Source organism: Ambystoma mexicanum, chromosome 14, assembly GCF_040938575.1.
Source record: "Ambystoma mexicanum isolate Mex_15411 chromosome 14, UKY_AmexF1_1, whole genome shotgun sequence".
NCBI classification, from domain to species: Eukaryota; Metazoa; Chordata; class Amphibia; order Caudata; family Ambystomatidae; genus Ambystoma; species Ambystoma mexicanum.
Genome location: NC_090940.1, coordinates 304306095 through 304326429, shown reverse-complemented (window position 1 = coordinate 304326429; position 20335 = coordinate 304306095). Strand labels below are relative to the sequence as shown.

At 45.2% G+C, this 20335-nt stretch overlaps 1 protein-coding gene across 1 annotated transcript in view; it reads left to right on the top strand.

Moving 5' to 3' along the window:
* The window catches only part of FOXN3 (forkhead box N3), a 1349433-nt gene that overhangs the window by 441862 nt on the left and 887236 nt on the right, over nt 1-20335 (top strand). The window contains exon 2 of the mRNA XM_069637430.1: nt 6849-6891. The gene's annotated coding sequence lies outside the window, so the exon portion shown is untranslated. The remainder of the gene's footprint in view (nt 1-6848; nt 6892-20335) is intronic.

The following is a 20335-nucleotide window of genomic DNA, read 5'->3' as shown; positions in this document are numbered from 1 at the left end:
GGTTTAAAAACAACTCTAGCCAAACTCGACAAATCATACTCCAACTTCACCATAGACAAAACCATCACCCCTGTGTCTACCTCTGTGAAGACCTTAGGGGTTCACATTGACTCTACCTTATCCATGACAAAGCAAGTCAGCGCCATCTCCTCCGCCTCAGCTTACACCATGAAACTTATAAATGCAATAAAGCCATACCTCTCCAAACCCAACTGCTTATCTATAGCCAGAGCAACCGTCAGTGCTAAACTGGACTATTGTAATGCCCTCCTAGCAGGTACTTCAGCTAAAAACATTAACCGAACAATGCTCTAAGAGCAGCACTCAGCACCCCAAAAAGAGACCACATTACCCATGCCAGACAAGAAGCACACTGGCTCCCAGTCAAAGAACGCATTACATTCAAAATGCTCACTCTCACCCATAAATGCCTCACCCACACAACACCCACATATCTATCTGAGACCATAACCAAATCCACCTCCACACGTCCAGTCAGGCCGCGCTACGCCAGCCTATTACACACCCCGCACATAAACAAAGTCACAGCGGGTGGGTTAGGTTTCCCATACATAGCATCCAAATCATGGAACTCACTACCTGCTGATATCAGAGCTGAAAACTCCCTCGTAGCCTTCCGGAAAAAACTAAAAACCACCCTCTTCAACTAATCCCAATCCATCATTTCTGCAAATGTCAACGCAACTGTAACCAAGAATATGTTCTGTAACTAAGAAACAAAATGTCTGTAACCAGCACCACGATGCCTTTGGGCTGTTGTGTGCTCAACAAATGTGAATAAATAAATAAATAAATATGCAAACAACACGCAGCTTGATCTCTGGGTGTCATGACGGTCGAAATACTTCACCTTACAGAGGGGCACCTTGCCACTAAAGACTTGAAGTCTCTCTTTTCTTTAAAACTCAACCCATTTGAAACTGACTTTACCTTTTTTCACTTCCTCCTCTCCAGTGCCTACCCAACACTGACTTACTGCAGTAGGTAGCTCCACTTACTCTAGTCTCTTTTCCTAAATCATTAGGTTTCACACTGGATTCTTCACTTGACTTTCAAACTCATCTTTCTCGTGTCTCAATAGCTTGATTGTATCACCTTCATCTCTTGAAGACAATTCAACCTTTTTTAACATGTGGCACCCACTTTGATATGACTGTTCAGACCTGTGTGGTCCAGGGAGGATGGTCGAAATACAGTCCATTCGGATCTCCCTGCCTCCTGGCTTGCACCCCTTAACGTTGTCCTTCACTCTGCTGTGTGATATGCCCATGGATTTCTTATGTTCGGGGACCGCACTCCCATTCGCTAACAACTGCACTGGTTGGCCCTTAACTTCCGTGTTCAATGCAAGCTCTGCTAGGTTCCATGTGTTAATATCCCCGCAAAAATATTGCGATACAAAAATATTGCCATATTCTTGCGGCGTTATTGAGCCATGGACCCTGCGGGGGACACCCCCGCAATGCCCGCATTATTTTTAATGTGCGGGGGACATCCCCGCAACCCCCACTCCCACAAATTATCCCCTCCAAAAATATCACCTATGGCAAGACAGACGACCATATGTACGCGATATTTTTGGTGGGGATAATTTGTAGGGATACCCCTCTGCTGTTTGACTTTCAGTGCATGTCCCATAAGGGAGCCTGAGTTTCTGTCCGAGAAGCTTAGGGTCTCCGCTGGTCCTAGGTGTATGTAGAGCAGAGACATACCCTGCTTGGAAATACCAACATTTCACCCAGACACAATCTTTCCGCCATGTTTTTTCCACAGCAGTGGCACAGCTGTGGAACTAGATGCCTATTCATTTCAGGTTTATTGCAGCTCCCTGCTTTTCACAAAGCTCTAGAAACCTTTCTTTTTACTTTGCCCCGACCCCACTTAGTGATCCAGCCCCCTATTGGGCTCTTGTTGAACTCTACTGTGGTTTGTGTTGTTTCTGCTATTTTCACTTGAACTTTTATATTTATTGATATTATATTTGTACTCTGTCCTTGCTCTTTCTGTGTTATCTTTCTTTGTTAGTTGCACCTCTATAGGACTATCATCTGTTATTGGCATATCGTACAGTATCGCGGTCCCACGATACATGGACACAAAGTTCATTTTGTTTAAAATTTTAAATAAATAAACAAAGTAATACATTATTAGAGAAGGGACTAACTCCATCACTTCTCTTTTCTGGATCTATCTCAGGCTTGAGTCACTTTAAAGGGGCACTCCGGTGCATAGCTGCTCTTTAAAACATTGAATGAGGCTCCAGTGGTATTTTTGAGAACAGCAGCAGACTTGTAAGAACTCTGTTTTGTTTTCAAGATAGTGATTAGAGCAACTTGACTGCTGTCTCAATGTATCCGCCGTATACTTTTCTGCAGGAAACACGTTCAGAGGGCCACATTGAATCACAGCACTGAACATGAAGAGAGCGAGAGGGGGAGAGAGAGAGATACACCTAGATATACATGTCAGTTTCAGTTATGTAGTGCAGTGATAACTCCCTGGTCCGTGTTTGCTTTCCTACAAGATAGAGGCTCAGCATCTAAAATGGCTGAGCACAGGAGTCCAGTTGAGTGCTCATTTTGGGGTGATTTCTATATTTTTATTGAGTTCATTACCCTTCAGCAATGTGCCGCTCATGATTATCCCAATGTGTTATTTGCATGCTATGCAAGATACAACTCCTGCTGTTATGCTTCTGTTTCTTTCACATTGAGTGGGATACGTTTTGTTGTCGGATACGCTCTTTGCTGAAACAACAGAGACCATTATCGGCCCATCTCTACTGAGAAGGGGGTCAGATTCAATGCACTGGGAAGCTTGGATATGTACCCTTTTCATTTAACTGTTATATTTGACATACGTGTGCATGCTATTAATAAAGCAATATAGTACCAGAGCGTTTGATTTTAAACCTTTTTGCCATCACCATTCGCATAGCACACGCCACACTCAAAGTACTGTATCCTGCTTAAAGGGGGAGAAAGAGAAAACAAAAGAAAAAGGCAGGAGTTAGAGCAAAAGAGGAGTGCACGAAAGGAAGAACGAGCTAAAGGAAGAGTGAAAGTAAGATCACACGAAGAACGCATGAACGATAAGAGTATGAAAGAGATAAAGAGTGAAAGAAAGAATGGAAGCAGAAAGGAAGGAAATAAAAAAAATACAAAGAAATAGAAAGAAGGCAGGACAAAACAAGAAGGAAGCAACGGAGCCAAAGAAAAAATGAAAGAATTAATGAAAGAAGGAAAGAAATAAGGAAGAATGAAGGAAGGGTCGAAAGAAAGGCACAAGGATGGAGAGAAAGAACAAAATGATGCAGAAAAAGGAAATACAGGCAATAGAAAGAAGAGGAAAGAGTAGAGAGCTAACTCGAAAGTGAAAGAAATAAGCTCGGAATAAGAAAGAGAAAGAAGGAAAATATAGCAAAGAGACTGAAATAAAGAGGGAAAGAGAAAGGAGAATGGGGGAAGAAAATTCAAATAGGAGAATGTGAGCGAGAAAGAAATGGACACTGAAAGAGACAGAAGGAAGAAAAAGAAAGCAGGACAGAAAAACATTGAGGAAGAAAGAAAGTAACAACCAAACAAAGGGAAAGAACCGGAAAGCGAGAGAGAGAAAGAGAGGTGAGAAAGTGGAAAAAAAGGAAAGATAACAGGTGAATAGAAATAAAGACGGAAAGAAAGACGGGAAAAGAGATAGTAATAAAATAGGAGTAAGCAAGAGAATGAAAAAAGAGAACAAATGAAAGAAATTATCGAAAGGAAGAAGGGAAGAAGACGGGAAGCAAGAAAAAGAAACATGCAGATAGAGAGCTGGATAGAAAAATGTTAGAAACAAATAGACGCGGAGAAAGAGAAAAAGGATAGAAGTGGCAAGGCCGGGGGTAGGGAGTGAAAGCAGGATGGGAGTAAGGGAAAAGTATGCCTTCTGCCATCGTGTCTCCTTTCCAGCCACTCCTGAACAGCAGGAATCCCGGATACTCCACATCATGACATGGGGAGGGGAGGGAGGGGGGCGTGCATCGCTAGACTTGCAATGTGCAAGGCTTCTTCTCAGCAGTGTTACGCCTCTCACCGCAGCCAGTGCAATCCCCCAGCGAGTTACAGTGCAAGCAGTGGGAGGGACAAAGCGCACGTGCACGGGGTTACACTGCCATGCACACACGTGGCCTGCTGTGTGGAGTGTTACCCCTGGAGCAGCAGTGGAAACCCTTCGTAAGATGCCACCTCTGCATCACAGTAAAACATCCTGCTATATGTTTTCTTGAGTGTACATGTCCACCCCTTTTCCCCATTGGAAGAGTTGAAATCCAATGGCGGGTGCAGGTAGACCAAGGACCGCCGTTCAGCCGGCAAGCTCCCGGTTGTGGCTCGTTGGATAAACCCATTGAGCCTGATCCGTGGCCCCAGTGTTTCCGCTAAATATGTTTTGATGAAATAAGCTGTTTTTCTGCTGCGATTCTGAGGCTAATTGCTTACCTCGGCTCCCTTCGCACCGCGCAAGGGCTGTTGCCATTCTAGCTGGAACGGCTTTCCGTCAGACGCCTGTTCAGATAATGAGCGCACCTGCTCCGTAGTCCCAGTGGCAATCAGGATGTAACAATTATGATCCTTTAAATGCACTTAAGGCACAAAGAGCAATAAGAAATGATAGACGTATCATCTGGAGCTTCTGGGTCGCTTTGGCGCGGCATTGGAGCTAAAGAGTGCTCCGCTCTTGCCGAAGGCCCAATGGCGATTAAGGATGGATGTCAAACATTGACTGGTCTTTGTTTCTTTTGCGCGTGCGGTTGTTGTACCATTTTCCATTGGTGCAAAGGTTCTAGTTTTATTTTTCTTGTCAATCTCCTGTTGTGGATTTCAGAAAAAAGGTTTGACCACTGTTTGCTTCTGGCCAGCTCCTCTTCTTCCCAAGGATATTAGGTTTAGGGATCGTTGCAAGCTTCACGCACTGCAACCTCGCCAGTGGTGCACTGACCTACAGGGAACTCTGGAGGGTTCCCGGTGGGCCGCTGCACTGTGGGCCTCTTGAGTCGGATGAAGTAGAGAATTTGTTGCAAAGCTTCTGGAATATGTTAATATGCGGCCGTTTTGGAAACATTTTCCAGGGCCACTTTTGGTTCCCGGTCCGACTCCGGCATACTGCCGAAGCTAGGTCTCAAGAGATGATGCCCGCTGCCCAAGGACTGTGACCCCGGAGAAGCTTTCCCCATTCATAAAAGCTCCCTGATGAGGCTCCCAAATTCAAAAAGTGGCATAAACGCCGGACCTTTATCTGGCCTTCACATAGTTGGGTGAACGTCCTGCTATAGAGATCCCTCAGGGGGGCTCCCTGCACCTGGATCGTCGCTGTAAGGTTTTTCTCACCAAAAATGATTGAGAAATTATGCTAATCTCATTTTTCACATTTTGTTATATTTTTTTACATTATTTTTATGTAAAATCCAAGAAAACATAGTTAGATTGATGCATCCATGTGTGTACGATGTTTGTCAAATAGTTGCAATTCATGAAACGATATTACAAATGATCAAACTCTCAAAATGTCAGCCGCAGTTCCTGTTACTGTTAGAATGTACCTGCAGAAGAATACCAGCTGGCCTCTGTCATGGAAAGTGCAGGGGAACAGCATCACCGCTGTATGCCCAGGTCCAGGTGAGCGATCGAAGTATATTTAAATCACAGAACACCAAGTTCCCAAAAATGGTCACACAGGGCTCCTCTGCTGTATCACTGATCTCAATGTCATCACGTCGTGCCAGTGTACACTACCTCTGTGTGTAAGGTGTGTGTACTGTGTTCATACCTTAATAAGAAAACCAGAATGGTTTCATTGAAAGCTTTGCTGACCACAAAGGCTGCTTCCTTGGGTGGATTATAACCAGAGTCTCAGGCGATGGGGTCTGTAGCGACAGGTCCCCTCTGCGAAAGACCTGCGGTGTGGATGGTGGTCCATAGTTATGGTTTTACCTATTTATCTTCCCTCATGAGGACTTTCTGGGGGGAGGGGTGGCTTTGGATTCTTTGGAAATGTGGTAGAACCCCACAGCCTAAGCTTTATCATTAAGTTTCAAGTGGTTCACGTATAGTCTCGGCAGGATAACTCAGGGGCAATGCGCTCGCCTTAGGATATGATATGATATGGCATTTATAACGCGCCTATACACAAGTGTTTGGAGGCGCCAAGCATTGGAAACGAGACGACGCAGAGCAACACAGGTTCGATCCCCGGGTCCGCGCTTCGAAACCTCTGGGCATTAATTAAGCGCGTTATAAATAACCAATTACAATATTGACCACTCTTTTTTTTCATTGGCTGTGGATGGCATATTGTGGTTATAATAGGCCGTGTAGGCAGGTAGACGCTGGTAAGAGGCTATAACCGGCGTCTACCTCCCTAAACGGCCCAGCCTATTCAGAGCATGGAAACCCGGAGTCTCCGAGCTAGGCTAGGCAGGTCTAGGAGTTATGAAACTGTAGGCTACCTGGCTATGCCTGAACGGAATGAAGTGTTCCTTAAAATGCACAGTTATGAAACCTAGCCAGCTCTTCTCAGTCTATAATTGGTGAACTAACTGTCACATGATATGGCACATAAAGAGCACATCTTTGGGGTGCACCCTAGCAACACCGCACACTGCGGAAGCGCGAGCCCGGCGGCCAATTTCTCGATCTGAAAAGCCTACCGGCCGTTTACTGAACAAAGTTGCTCGTGTTTGTGTTTCACAGTAACAGTGACAATTTCTGGGCCCCTTCAAAGCCTTTTTTTTTTAAAGGATGTAACCTGGTTAAAATTGCCACAGTAACAGGCTGACTTCTCTTTCTCGACAGGCGAGGCCTCCCGTCGCTGCAGCTTCCTGACGCAGACGAAACCGTAAGTAACACGAGATGTTTATCTACCAGACACAGGCTTCCACTCAACCATTTTATTTCATGTTTTACATTCAACTACCTTCCTCCTTTTCCCCTCGAGCATTAAAAAAGAAAACGCGCAAGGATGTGCGCGAAACACGCCTTCCATTGACCTCTGTTTGTCTTCAATGTTACAATCCTTTTTTTAAAAACCTGTAATGTATCTTCATCTCTTAACATTTTCAAAATGTAACCTGACAGATTCCACCCGCGCAGGAATCCATATTGATCACAAAATGTAATTTCTTCACCACAAACTCCACGCAGTATGTAGATGGTACGCAGTTGGATTTAAGAAGATGGTGGGAGTTCATGGATATTTGTACAATACAATATGTTATCCACAGCAATCTGAAACCAGTTAACATAGTCCACTCACCAAATAAAGGCTATGTTAAATATCATAAATGACATGTATTCAATATTTAAAATATCATATTTAATTCATTTGCTAAACAGCACAAGTATCAAAAGACATTCACATAAAACTGCATTAAATCACATAAAAAGTACACAATATATAAAAGTGGTAAAAATACCACACATATTCAAGTTAAACAACTACTTGAACATTATCCACAGTAGCTGATTCAACTGTTCTTATTTGCTACTGTGCGTAACAGCTAAGCCCGACTTATATAAGTTTCTGTCCTGAATGTTTGTTAATAACCGGACATTCTTCAGGGGCAGAAAATTGTCTTGTGCTTCTTTTTGACTTCTCTCTGTAATTCCGGTTTCTTTATAGCACTCAGTTCAGGGAGTTATTAATTTCTGAGGTCTGGAATCATATCCACAACTTCCTGAATCAAACTTCTATTTTTCTTAAATAGCATTCCAAGGGAGTCAAACGTATTCCCTTTGAGCCAAATTTACTGCACCATGCACCATGCTGATGAAATTGGACTGTAGATTCCCTCAAAGGGAATACGTTTGACTCCCTACACAGCGACAAATGTATAGATGAATACCCTGCACCCAGATGCATTCTTGCTCGGTCCCACCATGGGTATGCGTGGTAAAAATCCTCAAATCAAATCAAATCAATCAGCATTCTCTAAATAGAAGCCTCAGCCATGGTCTGCAGACCACCTAGCCACTTTCTGCAGTCCTCCGTGGCATTGGTACTGACTCACTTGGCTTCACCCAAAAGGCAGGTGGGACGAGACGGGAGTCCTGGGATGAAGGTGTAAGGACTTGCTGCAGCGACCACGACACATCATTCAGGTCTCTGCGCCGCAGCCACAGTTTAGCATCCTGGTCCCAATGGCAATGATGAAGGATACACCATCCCAAGCCAAGATGGCGTATGCAGACGTCTGCATGCATGACTGGGACGTCAGCATGTCAGTGACAGATTCCAGAGGTTTGCCCCCGACGGATCCTGTCTTCTTAATGGAGCTCCTCTGTAAACTCAGCGCATCACAAACTCTTGTTTGCCACAGCGTTATTCCTTACCTCCCTCCTTGCTCTCTGCCTCAACACTCTCTTATCTATCTTCCTGCCGGCCCTCTCTTCCTTGTTATTTTGTTCTTGTTCACCCTGTTCCCTCCCTGGCTTCTCCTTCCTGGTCCTGGCCTACGTTGGCGTAATTGCTGTCGACCTACCAGCTCTAACCTTACGGAGTCCTGCTCAGAAAGATCTACTCCCTCCATGGACTGCTACAGCAGGCAGGTTTTTCTTTGCCAATCGTGTTATTTTTTTTCCTGTCCTGAGAACCTATACCCCCAGAACAGAACCAAGACCTTGTGTTACTCTATCAAGGTCACAGTGGCTGAACCAGGGGAGAGGTGCTTTTTTCAGCCCACCACTCTCAGTGGAAGCTAAGGTGTGACGCTGATAAAAGGCCCATCCTGTCCCTTCCAGCCACTGCTGGCTCACTCCACACTGGTGGAACACGAACATTTGAAATTATAAAGGCTTGGATCTGCACATAACCGTGGTTCTAAATGTCATAGCACACCAAAGGTTAACATGCTTAAAGAAAGGGCTTATAGTTCAACCATATGCATTCGTTTGTCACACTTACCTTTGTCTAACAACAATTATTAGGAGAAAATCTGAAATGTCCTCTATTGATTGTGTTATCCATATTTTAGAGTTAAATGTTCTGGCTGGTAGAGATGGCTCCACATTGTCTTAAAAAGGATTTTAAAATGGGTGTATGCAGTGAGCCTTTCCACTTTTTAATACACATCATATTGTCATCATCAGGCAACACTCACCTTGTGTGTTTAATCAATGCATCCCACCTGAACGTAGGATCAGTCTTCTATTATCCCATTAAGTTACCAATAATACATGTATTATATTGTAAATATTATGTTAAGGGGGCAAATAAGCGAACTTACCCTACTTAGGGGAAATAACTAACCTCCAGCTCTGTGTGTTTCTAATGCCTCTATATAGCTCGCAGTTCTTTGAAGATCATACAAATCTTGTGAGACTGGTGTGACACAGAATTATAGCCAGGTTAAAAGCCCAGAGTGTGGTGTAAATGGATACAGATAGGATTAAGAATATACAGTACATGTCGTGACATATATTACACACAAACCACCCAGTGTCTCAAAGAAAGTTCAAGGGTCTTTATTGAGTTGTTTGTGGGGGGCATTCTCTCTCTCTTTCGTCTATTGGTGTTGCTTTTGTAGAGGAACATACATGTACGCCACTGATAGACTCTGCCCCCTCACCTCCATCATACTGGATGAATAACAGGAAGACACTCTGCATGCCACCAGGTATCATCCCAATACTGCATCAAGTGTATGAGAGAAGTTAGGCACTCAGACAACCGTATCGAATGTACCCTCATACTGAGGTGGTAGCAGGAGATTTGCAGACACCACTGAATATTGAGGAGTTGTAAGGAAGATCTGACAGATGCAAAGTGATGTAAGGCGAAGATACAGTGACGCACTAAACGCTATAAGAATACTTAAGAATCAGACAGCAGCCCTGCTCGGTATGATGAGGCTTCTGTCAGCACCAATAAGAAAATTGGCTAGCCTGCTGTTGACTCTTGCCCGGAGGAGGATTGCCATGGCCTGGGGTCGAGGTCCCCCCCCACTGTCGCTGCTTGGCGCAGGGACATTCTGTATTGCCAAGATGTGGAAACAGACTTCATTAAACTGCTGCCCCTTCATGCCCGTCTGCCTGACATCTGGGCCCCCCTGGTAACCTTTCCGATGAACGAAGCAGAGGAGACTCCGTCCTCCCCAGAAATCGCCAGTTAGAATAGGAGGTCTTTTTCGGCAGATCATTTGGCTTAATACCTCCATGTCACTGGGACACCGAACTGGGGCGATGCAATATGCAGCACAATGTGCACTGAACTTCGGAGTGAGATGTCGGGGGGGTTGAGTGGGGGCGGGGCGAGTGGGATTTGGCGCAAGTTAAGTTCACCCTAATGTGGGTGCGTGGTTGTATTATGTTGATATAAAAGCTAAAAATAAAGGTTTTAAAAAAAAGAATACTTAAGAATGAAGACGTAACTGAAGAAAGAAGAGTAAAACATACGTACAAGTAAGAAGAAACCATATATACAAAGAGGTTAAGTAACCAAATGAGTAGTGAATGTATATACGCAGAAACGCAAGGTAAATGAGCCATATAGAAGCTTGCTCCAGTAGACAACATAAGACAGGTGAACTGGCCATGTTGCAAAGATGGACGTCGGCTCTCGATGATAGAAAGCAGAGAGCTCAAAGGAGAGAGACCACAGCTGCAGAGCTGACACTGGCTGGAAATACAAATGTATGCATGAAGATAGAATAGCTGCTGGCTAGAGATCAAGGATGCCACAGTGAAAAGCTACTAAAGGGTACAAGGGGAGTCAATGAGGATAAGCAACGTATGAGGGACATATTTCTGTTCGATTAAGTAAATGAGCAAACATTTGCAAGTGCCAAGTATTCACAATAAAAGATGCAGGCAAGCCTATGTGAGGTAGAGCAACTAAGTCTCCAGAGGCCAAGAGTAATGACACCCAGCTTAATTGAATTAAATAGCACTAAATAAAAGGTAGAACTGGTCAAAATCGTGGTCTCCTCACACGTGATTCAGAGTTCGAAAAGCAAGGCCTATTCATTAAGCTCCAGACGAAGATAGTGGTGTACCTAGACTCCCTTAAAAGTCCCAGAGAAGAGAACAGTCCGTAAGGTCAACCGTGAAGAAGAGGCCTTGGCTGAAGGCCTGACCGATGAGAGATGGTGGGCTCATTGGGCAAGTGGGTGGTTGTAACAGTCAATAGGGTCCGTTATACCATGGAGGGGCCCGAGACCCAGAGACCCACCTGGTTGGGGAATGGTGGGGTCAGGAAATGTCTAATCCAGGCGAAAAACAGACGGAGGAGGGTAATATGGAACTCCAGGACGTGCCCAAAAGAATCGGAACGCAGCCTTTCGGCGAAGTAGCAGAGACGCAGACGTTCGAATCTGGCGGTGGTATGAAAGACGTGGAACCTTCGGGCGGACACACGAGAGTCAGAATGTCGCACTCATGTGAATTAGAAGTAACGCCGACGTTCGATTCTGACAGCCGGCAGAGAAATCAAGGAACCGCGAGCAGGGAGAGGCGGGGCTGCCGCAGTGCGGGTGCTCGGCAGTTGTAACCCACATGAGAACCACGGAGCCGCGGATTATGAAAGTCAGCGTTCTAAAAACATAATAGAGCAGGACAAAAACACAAGACTCCCAGAGACCCACCCCCAGAGACCCATCTAAACCCTTTGAGGAAGAAACTAAGAACTCACCTGGTCAGAGATGACTGGAACGGGGAGCGCGTGAAGATCGAGGTCGAGGACAGCTTGCAATGCCTCAAGGGAAAAGGGGGCGGGGCTTGGGAGAGTTTATATAGACTGGAGGAGGAAGTGAACACTGATTGGCCTGTTAAACTCTACCTATATAAAGACAACGCTGGAAGGCGAGAGTGTGTTCATTCTTGGTTTTGTTGCAGATCGAACCAGACAGGACATCAGGAGCTGCTGAAGGCTGGTGGGTGTATGAGGACTAGGAGGAGAAGCCTTGCCAGAAGTCCTTACCAGATCCCCTGCAAGGATCAGAGAAGAAGCCTAAGCACAGAGAAAGGACATTGCAGCAACTTTTGATTAAAGCTTTTTTTTTTTTCTTTCTGAAATAGTCTGAATAAAGACCATTTTAATTTCCATCAAGCCGCCTAGCTGTTTCATTGTCACAAATTTGGTGGCAGCGGTGGGATACTGAAACACGGTATGGAGAGTATCATCAAGGCCTTAGCAGAAGGACAGCAACAGCTCCAGCAACTGGTGCAGGTGCAGGGACATCAAGCCCAGGCGGATCGACAAGCTATACAACAAGCCCTACAGTTGCAAGCTGCCTCCCAGGATGCCCTGAAGAAAGTAACAGAAGCGGTGGTCGCTCATAGAGCCATGACGCCTGCCCCTTCCAACATTCTACAGAAGTTCCAGGCCGGCGAGGATCCAGGTTATTTCTTTACGAATTTCGAACGGGTCGCTAGAAACTCCCAGTGGCCGGTGGAGAAATGGGGGCACTTCATAGCTCCTTTGCTAACAGGCTCAATGCAAGGGGCTTACCAGGCGGCAAACCCTAACGGAGACACAAGTTACGCAGACATAAAAAGAACCATCCTAGAAAGGATGGGGGTGGATGAAGAGGCCTATCATCAGAAACTTCGGCAAACCAAACTTCACAATGGGGAAACTCCAAGGCAACTGTACTATCGGGTACACGACTTAACCGAAAAATGGTTAAAACCAGCCAGCTGCACTATACCTGAAATCATGGACAAAGTGAAGTTAGAGCAGTTTGTGGATGCACTTCCAAGCAATATTCAACAATGGGTCCGGCAACACCATAGACCCACTCTCAATGAAGCCATAGACATTGCCACAGCATTCCAAAAGGCAGGTGGAGCCAGGATAAATCCTGTGGAAGGAGGAAATAAACCCCTACTTCCTCGACCCACGAATTTGGGAGAAGTAAAGCCAACCAAGGTAGATCCCAGAGGTTCGACATGGCCCATCTCCAGCAGGCAACCCCAGTGTTATGATTGTGGGGAGTGGGGACATATCGCCAGATTTTGCCCAAGAAAGAACAAACCCAAACCTATGGAGATTGGTTGTATACAGAACCAGGAGTTTAGAAGGAGAAGAGAGCCCTATACAGTGGAAGTTCGAGTGGACGGTGTACCCTGACAAGGCCTGGTCGACAGTGGAAGCGAGCAAACCACCATCAGACCAGAAGTAAGTGTCTTGGGGAAAAAGGGGAAGCAAAATATTTCGGTGAAATGTGTGCATGGGGATGTAAAGTCCTACCCTTCAAAAGAAGTAAACATAGAAGTTAACGGGGTTCACACCCCAATGGAGGTAGCCATCATGCCTCATATACCTGCTCCTGTGTTAATAGGGACTGACCTGCCCAACTTTGATGACTGTGTTAGAGAAAAGGAATGGTTAAGAAGAGCTCCTTTCTCAGAAACTGATATTGAAGGGAATAGTAAGAGAATACCAAGGAAAACCAGAAGAGAAGTGAGAGAAGAGAAACAGAGATGGGTGGAGAGTTTCAGTGGACTCGTAGATTGGATTTCTGAAGATAAAAGAGTTTCTTTTAGAAGCGAAACACTAACTGACCCATCTTTAAAGCATGTCCTCGAGCAAGCAATGAAAGACCCAGAGAGTAACAGCAGTTATCCGAGGTTTAAAGTACAGCGGGGACTTCTATACCGCGTTACCAAAAAGCCTGATGAACAGGAGACGGAACAACTTCTAGTACCCCTGAGTTTCAGAAAGTCTATACTAGGGATGGCTCACGATGACCAGACAGGCGGTCACATGGCCAGAGAAAAAACCCTAGAGAAAATATTGAAGCGGTTTTACTGGCCAGGAGTTTATAAGGAAGTGGCAAAGTACTGTGATGAATGCCCCACATGCAAAAAATCAAACCCAAACAAACCAAGACGGGCCCCATTAGTACCTATTCCATTAATCAAAGAACCATTTTTTAGGACTGGCATGGATATAGTAGGTCCACTGGAACCCAGTAGTCATGGATACCGATATCCGTTAGTAGTGGTGGACTACGCTACAAGATATCCAGAAGCTTTTCCGATGAGAGGAACAAGTACCATCCAAGTATGCAACCAATTGATTCCATTCTTTGCCAGGATAGGAATACCATCAGAAATAGTAACGGATCAAGGTCGAAATTTTGTATCAGGAGTGATGAGAAGAGTATGTCAACAGCTTCAAATAAAGCAAATCCGGACGTCGGTTTACCATCCACAAACCGATGGTTTGGTAGAGCGTTATAACAAGACCATCAAACTAATGCTTATGTCAGGATTAATCAGGTGAGTACAAAGGCAGCAAATATGGCAAGGGAAATGTGCACAAAATCGCACAGTGAATAACCTTGAATCAAACAACGTGCACACAAGAACCAAGACTCATGTATACTAAAACCCAGGAGTGCAGATAGAGTGAAACAATAATACAAATATATGAAAAGGGATGTGGGGTAAGCACTTAGAACCTCCTTATGACTGAAAGGAAAGTCAGCAAACTCCTTACCCACTATGCTATTACAGATACTGACAGCGCTAAACCCACGTAGAGGGCAAGCAAGGACAGGATCTGTGAGCTGACACTCTTGATGATATTGAAATAAAGAACTTAAAAACAGTACTCACGAGGACTGGAAATACCACTAGAATGTCAGTAAGCCCACGAACCCTGTTGATCAAACAGGGACCCAGAAGGCTATAACAGCAATGGGTGGAGGATAACTAAATACATAAGACTCAAGACAAGGGGCAAGTAAGAATTGTGATTATAGAATAGTGAGGAAAACAAAGGCATTCACACAGGAGCTAGCTACAACAGCACACCAAACCTAATAATCAATGGAAATAAATGCAGAAGTGCAAGGGAAAACATGGAATGGATTCCAATAGAAAGTAAGGAGACGGGAAAACGATATTACAAAAGGCAAACTTCTCCCACCCCTCCAAGGAATAAAGGCAGGAAGCTAAATCTATAAAGGGTAAGACTAAAGCATCAACCTTTTCAGTAGCAAAGGACATAATCAAAGAAAAAGAGAACACAGGTAAATTGGGCTGCATCAAAGGGGAAAGCACTGAGAAAGGCTGCCTGCAGACAGAGGAAGACAGAAAGGGAAAGCTAGAAATCAATTAAGCACATAAATTAGAAATCCAGGGTAGAGGAACAAGAAACAGAAACTAGGAACTAGCCGCAAAGCTAAGAACCAGGAACAAGGCACCAGTCACAAAAGGAACACTGCAACAATGACCAGCGCTGTACTGAAGCAAACTGAGGCTTTTAAAGCTGCTTAACAAGCAACCCCTCAGGTGTGCCGCTTGCTGCACCTGCAGCCACAGGTGTTGCCTATCCTCCACCCAACCTTGTCCTGCAAGGGAGGAGATGAAGCAGTGAGCCAGGCATTCTGGGAAGCATAGTCATTAGATTAAAGAAGCATGCTGGCTGCCGAAAACCTGGAATGGATCCGGAAGGCAAGTAACTTGGAAAATAAGGTTTTAGCGCTCTCAATTCATCACAGCACTGTAGCATTAGGTTCGGAGGAAATGTCCAGTAGGGAATAAACCCCAAAACATGCCCCCAAGTGGCGGGAATGGGAGCAAAGGGAGCGAGTCGTGACAGCTTAAGAAGGCGACGGCACCTACCGGAATGAATTGGGACAGAGCAGTACCCTGGGTACTAATGGTATTAAGGGATACTCCACAATCTTCAACAGGTTTTTAACCCTTTGAATTATTATTTGGTCATCAACCGAAAACAATACTGGATATTGCCAAAGAAGAATGGGAAGGTCAAGAAGAGCCTGCCACCCTAACAGACTACGTGATTGAACTACAGGATAATTTAACTAGGATGAGAGAGCTGCCACAAACCAACCTGGGAAGATCCCAGTTAACCCAGGAAAAATATTACAATCGGAACACCAGAGTTCGACAGTTTAAAATAGGTGACCAGGTGTTAGTATTATTGCCCACCAGCCAGAACAAAATGTTGGCCCAATGGAGGGGGCCATATAAAATAAAGGCAATATTAGGTCCAGTAAATTACTTGGTGGATCAACCCGATCGGAAGGAAAAAACACAGAATTACCACGTAAACTTGCTGAAGGAATGGAAGACCCTGAACAAAACCATACAGGTAGTCAGAAGAATGACCCAGGAACCTGCATTCAATTCAGTTCAGTGGGGAAAACAGCTCACAACAGAACAGAAAAGAGAATTGAAGGAACACCTTGAGCCTTTAAGTAATGTGTTTTCCTTCTACCCAGGAAGAACACACTTGGCAGAACACAAAATTGAAACAGAACCAGGACAGAGCATAAGGATCCGTCCTTACCGATTGCCTGAGTCAAAAAGGAATGCAGTGCAAGCAGAAGTGGAGGAGATGCTGAGGCTAGGGGTAATTGAACCATCATGTAGCCACTGGTCATCCCCTATTGTTCTGGTTCCAAAACCAGACGGGAGTATACGTTTTTGTATGGACTACAGACAATTGAATTCCATCTCTACATACCAAGCCTACCCCATGCCACGTATTGATGAACTTATTGAACAGTTAGGTACTGCTAAGTACATTAGTACCATTGATCTGACAAAGGGTTATTGGCAGATTCCGTTAAGGACTGAAGATAAAATCAAAACCGCTTTTTCTACCCCTTCCGGTCTATATCAATTTACAGTTCTACCATTTGGTTTACATGGAGCCCCAGTAACTTTCCAAGTACTGATGAATCAGGTTCTCGCTCCTCATAAGGGATACAGTGCAGCCTACCTGGATGACATAGTTGTATACAGTAAAAACTGGAAGGATCATCTGAGTCAACTATCATCCGTGACAAAATCGTTGCAATAAGCAGGTCTTAACATAAACCCAAAGAAAACTCTACTGGCCGCCAATCAGACTAGATACCTGGGATATCTGGTCGGGGACGGGGTTATACGACCCCAGTTGGACAAAATTGAAGCAATAGGGAAACTGCCTATGCCCAGCAATAAGAAACAGATCAGAGCCTTCTTTGGCTTCATTGGATATTATAATTGTTTCATACCTTTGTTTTCTTCCATTGCCAGCCCGTTGACAGAGGCTCTCAAATCTTCCTACAAAGGCGACCTGCTTAAAGATGAAGAAGCTTGTAAAGCCTTTACAGAGCTGAAACAGATAATATCAACACAACCTGTTCTAAGGTGTCCCAATTTCCAAGAAAGGTTTTTTGTGCAATCAGACGCATCAGGAATAGGAATAGGGGCCGTACTATCACAAGGTACTGAAACAGATCTACGACCAGTGGCCTTTATAAGTCGCAAGCTATTACCACATGAGGTGGTGTATTCTACCATTGAGAAAGTGTGTCTAGCTATCAAATGGGCCATTGAGACACTCAGATATTACCTCGTTGGAAGAAAGTTTACAGTTTTTACAGAGCATGCTCCCCTCCAATGGTTGGCCATGCACAAGGACTCAACCCAACAAGTATTGAGATGGTTCTTAACCCTACAGGAATTTTGTTTTGAAACAGTGCACCGACCAGCGGCTTTCCAATTAGTTCCGGATTACTTATCCAGAAATCCTGACCAGCCCGATCGGCTGGATGCTTCGGGGGTGTATGTAACAGTAAAGAGGGTCCGTTATACCACGGAGGGGCCCGAGACCCAGAGGCCCACCTGGTTGGGGAATGGTGGGGTCAGGAAATGTCTAATCCAGGCGAAAAACAGACAGAGAAGGGTAATATGGAACTCCAGGACGGGCCCAAAAGAATCGGAACGCAGCCTTTCTGCGAAGTAGCAGAGACGCCGACGTTCGAATCTAGTGGTGGTATGAAAGACGTGGAACCTTCGGGCGGACACACGAGAGTCAGAACGTCGCACTCATGTGAATTAGAAGTAACGCCGACGTTCGATTCTGACAGCCGGCAGAGAAATCAAGGAACCGCGAGCAGGGAGAGGCGGGGCTGCCGCAGCATGGGGAACCTGCGGGTGCTCGGCAGTTGGAACCCACATGAGAATCACAGAGCCGTGGATTATGAAAGTCAGCGTTCTAACAACATAATAGAGCAGGACAAAAACACAAGACTCCCAGAGACCCACCTAAACCCTTCCAGGAAGAAACTAAGAACTCACCTGGTCAGAGATGACTGGAACTGGGAGCGGGTGGAAATCGAGGTCGGGACAGCTTGCAATGCCTCAAGGGAAAAGGGGGTGGGGCTTGGGAGAGTTTATATAGACTGGAGGAGGAAGTGAACACTGATTGGCCTGTTAAACTCTGCCTATATAAAGACAACGCTGGAAGGCGAGAGTGTGTTCATTCTTGGTTTTGTTGCAGATCGAACCAGACACGACATCAGGAGCTGCTGAAGGCTGGTGGGCGTATGAGGACTAGGAGGAGAAGCCTTGCCAGAAGTCCTTACCAGATCCCCTGCAAGGATCAGAGAAGAGGCCTAAGCACAGAGAAAGGACATTGCAGCAACTTTTGATTAAAGCTTATTTTTTTTTCTTTATGAAATAGTGTGAATAAAGACCATTTTAATTTCCATCAAGCCGCCTAGCTGTTTCATTGTCACAGTGGTAGTCTGGCGTTGTTCTCTGCACCTGAGTTTTGTTTTACTTACGTGCTGCTAGTGAGCTCAGAGTCCAAGGTTGGGAGAGGATGCCAACCTATCACGAGGGCCTATGCAACAATGAGCATACAATGTTGCATGAGCCGATCCGCTACTGTTATACTGTTATAATCTGTATTACACGTAGTTGAGGGAAGTTTGAGGCTTGCCTACCAGAGAGTAGCAGCCAATAAAGTAACTAAAATGTATACACTCTATAAGTAAATCTGTTCCCCTAACGAATCCCTAAACCCAATAGGTTGTAATATTTGCCACATGGGATGATGTCATAGCTGACGCACTTTGAGGTATAAAGCTATGGTGTAACTAATCTGCATTGTTACTGTGTGAACTACAAACTGATTGCCGTACTTTATTGAACTGATAAGAGTAGTACTTTGCCATATTCTTTGAATCTGTCCGGTCATTTGGGTCCAACACTGTTTATTATAGTAATCCCATTCTGCACATAGATAGGCCCAAAAAGTGCTACTGCACACTTCCCTATCCTAATGCATCTGTAGCTCCAGGTTAGTGCTACCGACTGGCAGCACCTACTGTCTAGTGTCTGAATTAGGCTAATCATGACTACCTAAGGCATTGGCTCTCTACTCTCCCTCTGGGACTTCTAGGTGTCCCTACTCTATCCAGATATTGGTATCCTTGGGGACTAGGGGAGTGCCTTGCAGTTGCTATGTTGGATTCAGGCTTGTTCATATACGCCCACTCCCCCCTTCTCCTCTCTTCTCTTACTGTCTTACTCTCTGCCTTACTCCACCCACACTCTTCAGACCCTCTGATATCTTACTCCTCCTACCTATTGCCTCCGGTCTGTGTTATTTCTCACTCACAATCTACTACTCTCCTGACTACTCCCCTACTCTCCTGGCTACTCCTCCTGCTCCTCCTCCCACTGCTACTGTCCTGCCACCACTGCTACTCTCCTCCACTCACTACCACTCTCTTCCACCCATTACTACTCTTCTCGCACCCATAATACTTCCCTCCACTCACTAGGACTCTCTTCCACCCACTACTACTACTGTCCTCCTTCAACAACACTCCTCTCATCGCTACCACTCTCCTCCCCAAACCATGTGGGTACATTTGTTCTATGTAAAGCGCTTAGGAGTAAGCGATATATAAATAACATATCATTATCATTACCACTACTACTCTCCTGCCACCACTACCACTCACACATTCTTCGTCCACTCTGTAGCAATCTCTTCATAGCCACTCCTTACACTATCTACCTGTACTCAATCATTACTCACACGCTCGATCACTTTGCTGTACCCTTCCTCAAAACCACCAACACCTCACCTTCTCTGCAATCTGCTTCTAAACTCTGCTATTTCCTCTGTCTCGTAGTCTGCCACTTTCTCCTCCTCTGGCCTCACCCGGGTACCCACGCTTCCTGTTTCCTGTTGCGTCCTTGTATCTTCCTCTCCCTCGTGGGGTTGGGCCTCTGTTGCTGGTCTTCCATGTCTTATATCTGGCCCAGGATGTGTGTGTGTAAAGGTGATTTATTAAAAGGGGGGGAATAACCCCAGCCTACTTCCTCTGCGCAGAATTGTCGCGGATCAAGGATTCCAGCAGTTCGTGATGGGGCGGTTTCACTAGGGTAAGTCCGACTTCTGCTGCTGCCATCATGGCGGGACTCTACATCGGAATTCCCCTTGCTCATCAGGGCCACTTGTGTTTTCGTTGCGGCGGGCAGGATTTTCACTGACCCAGACTCCGAAATGTTAAGATTGAGCC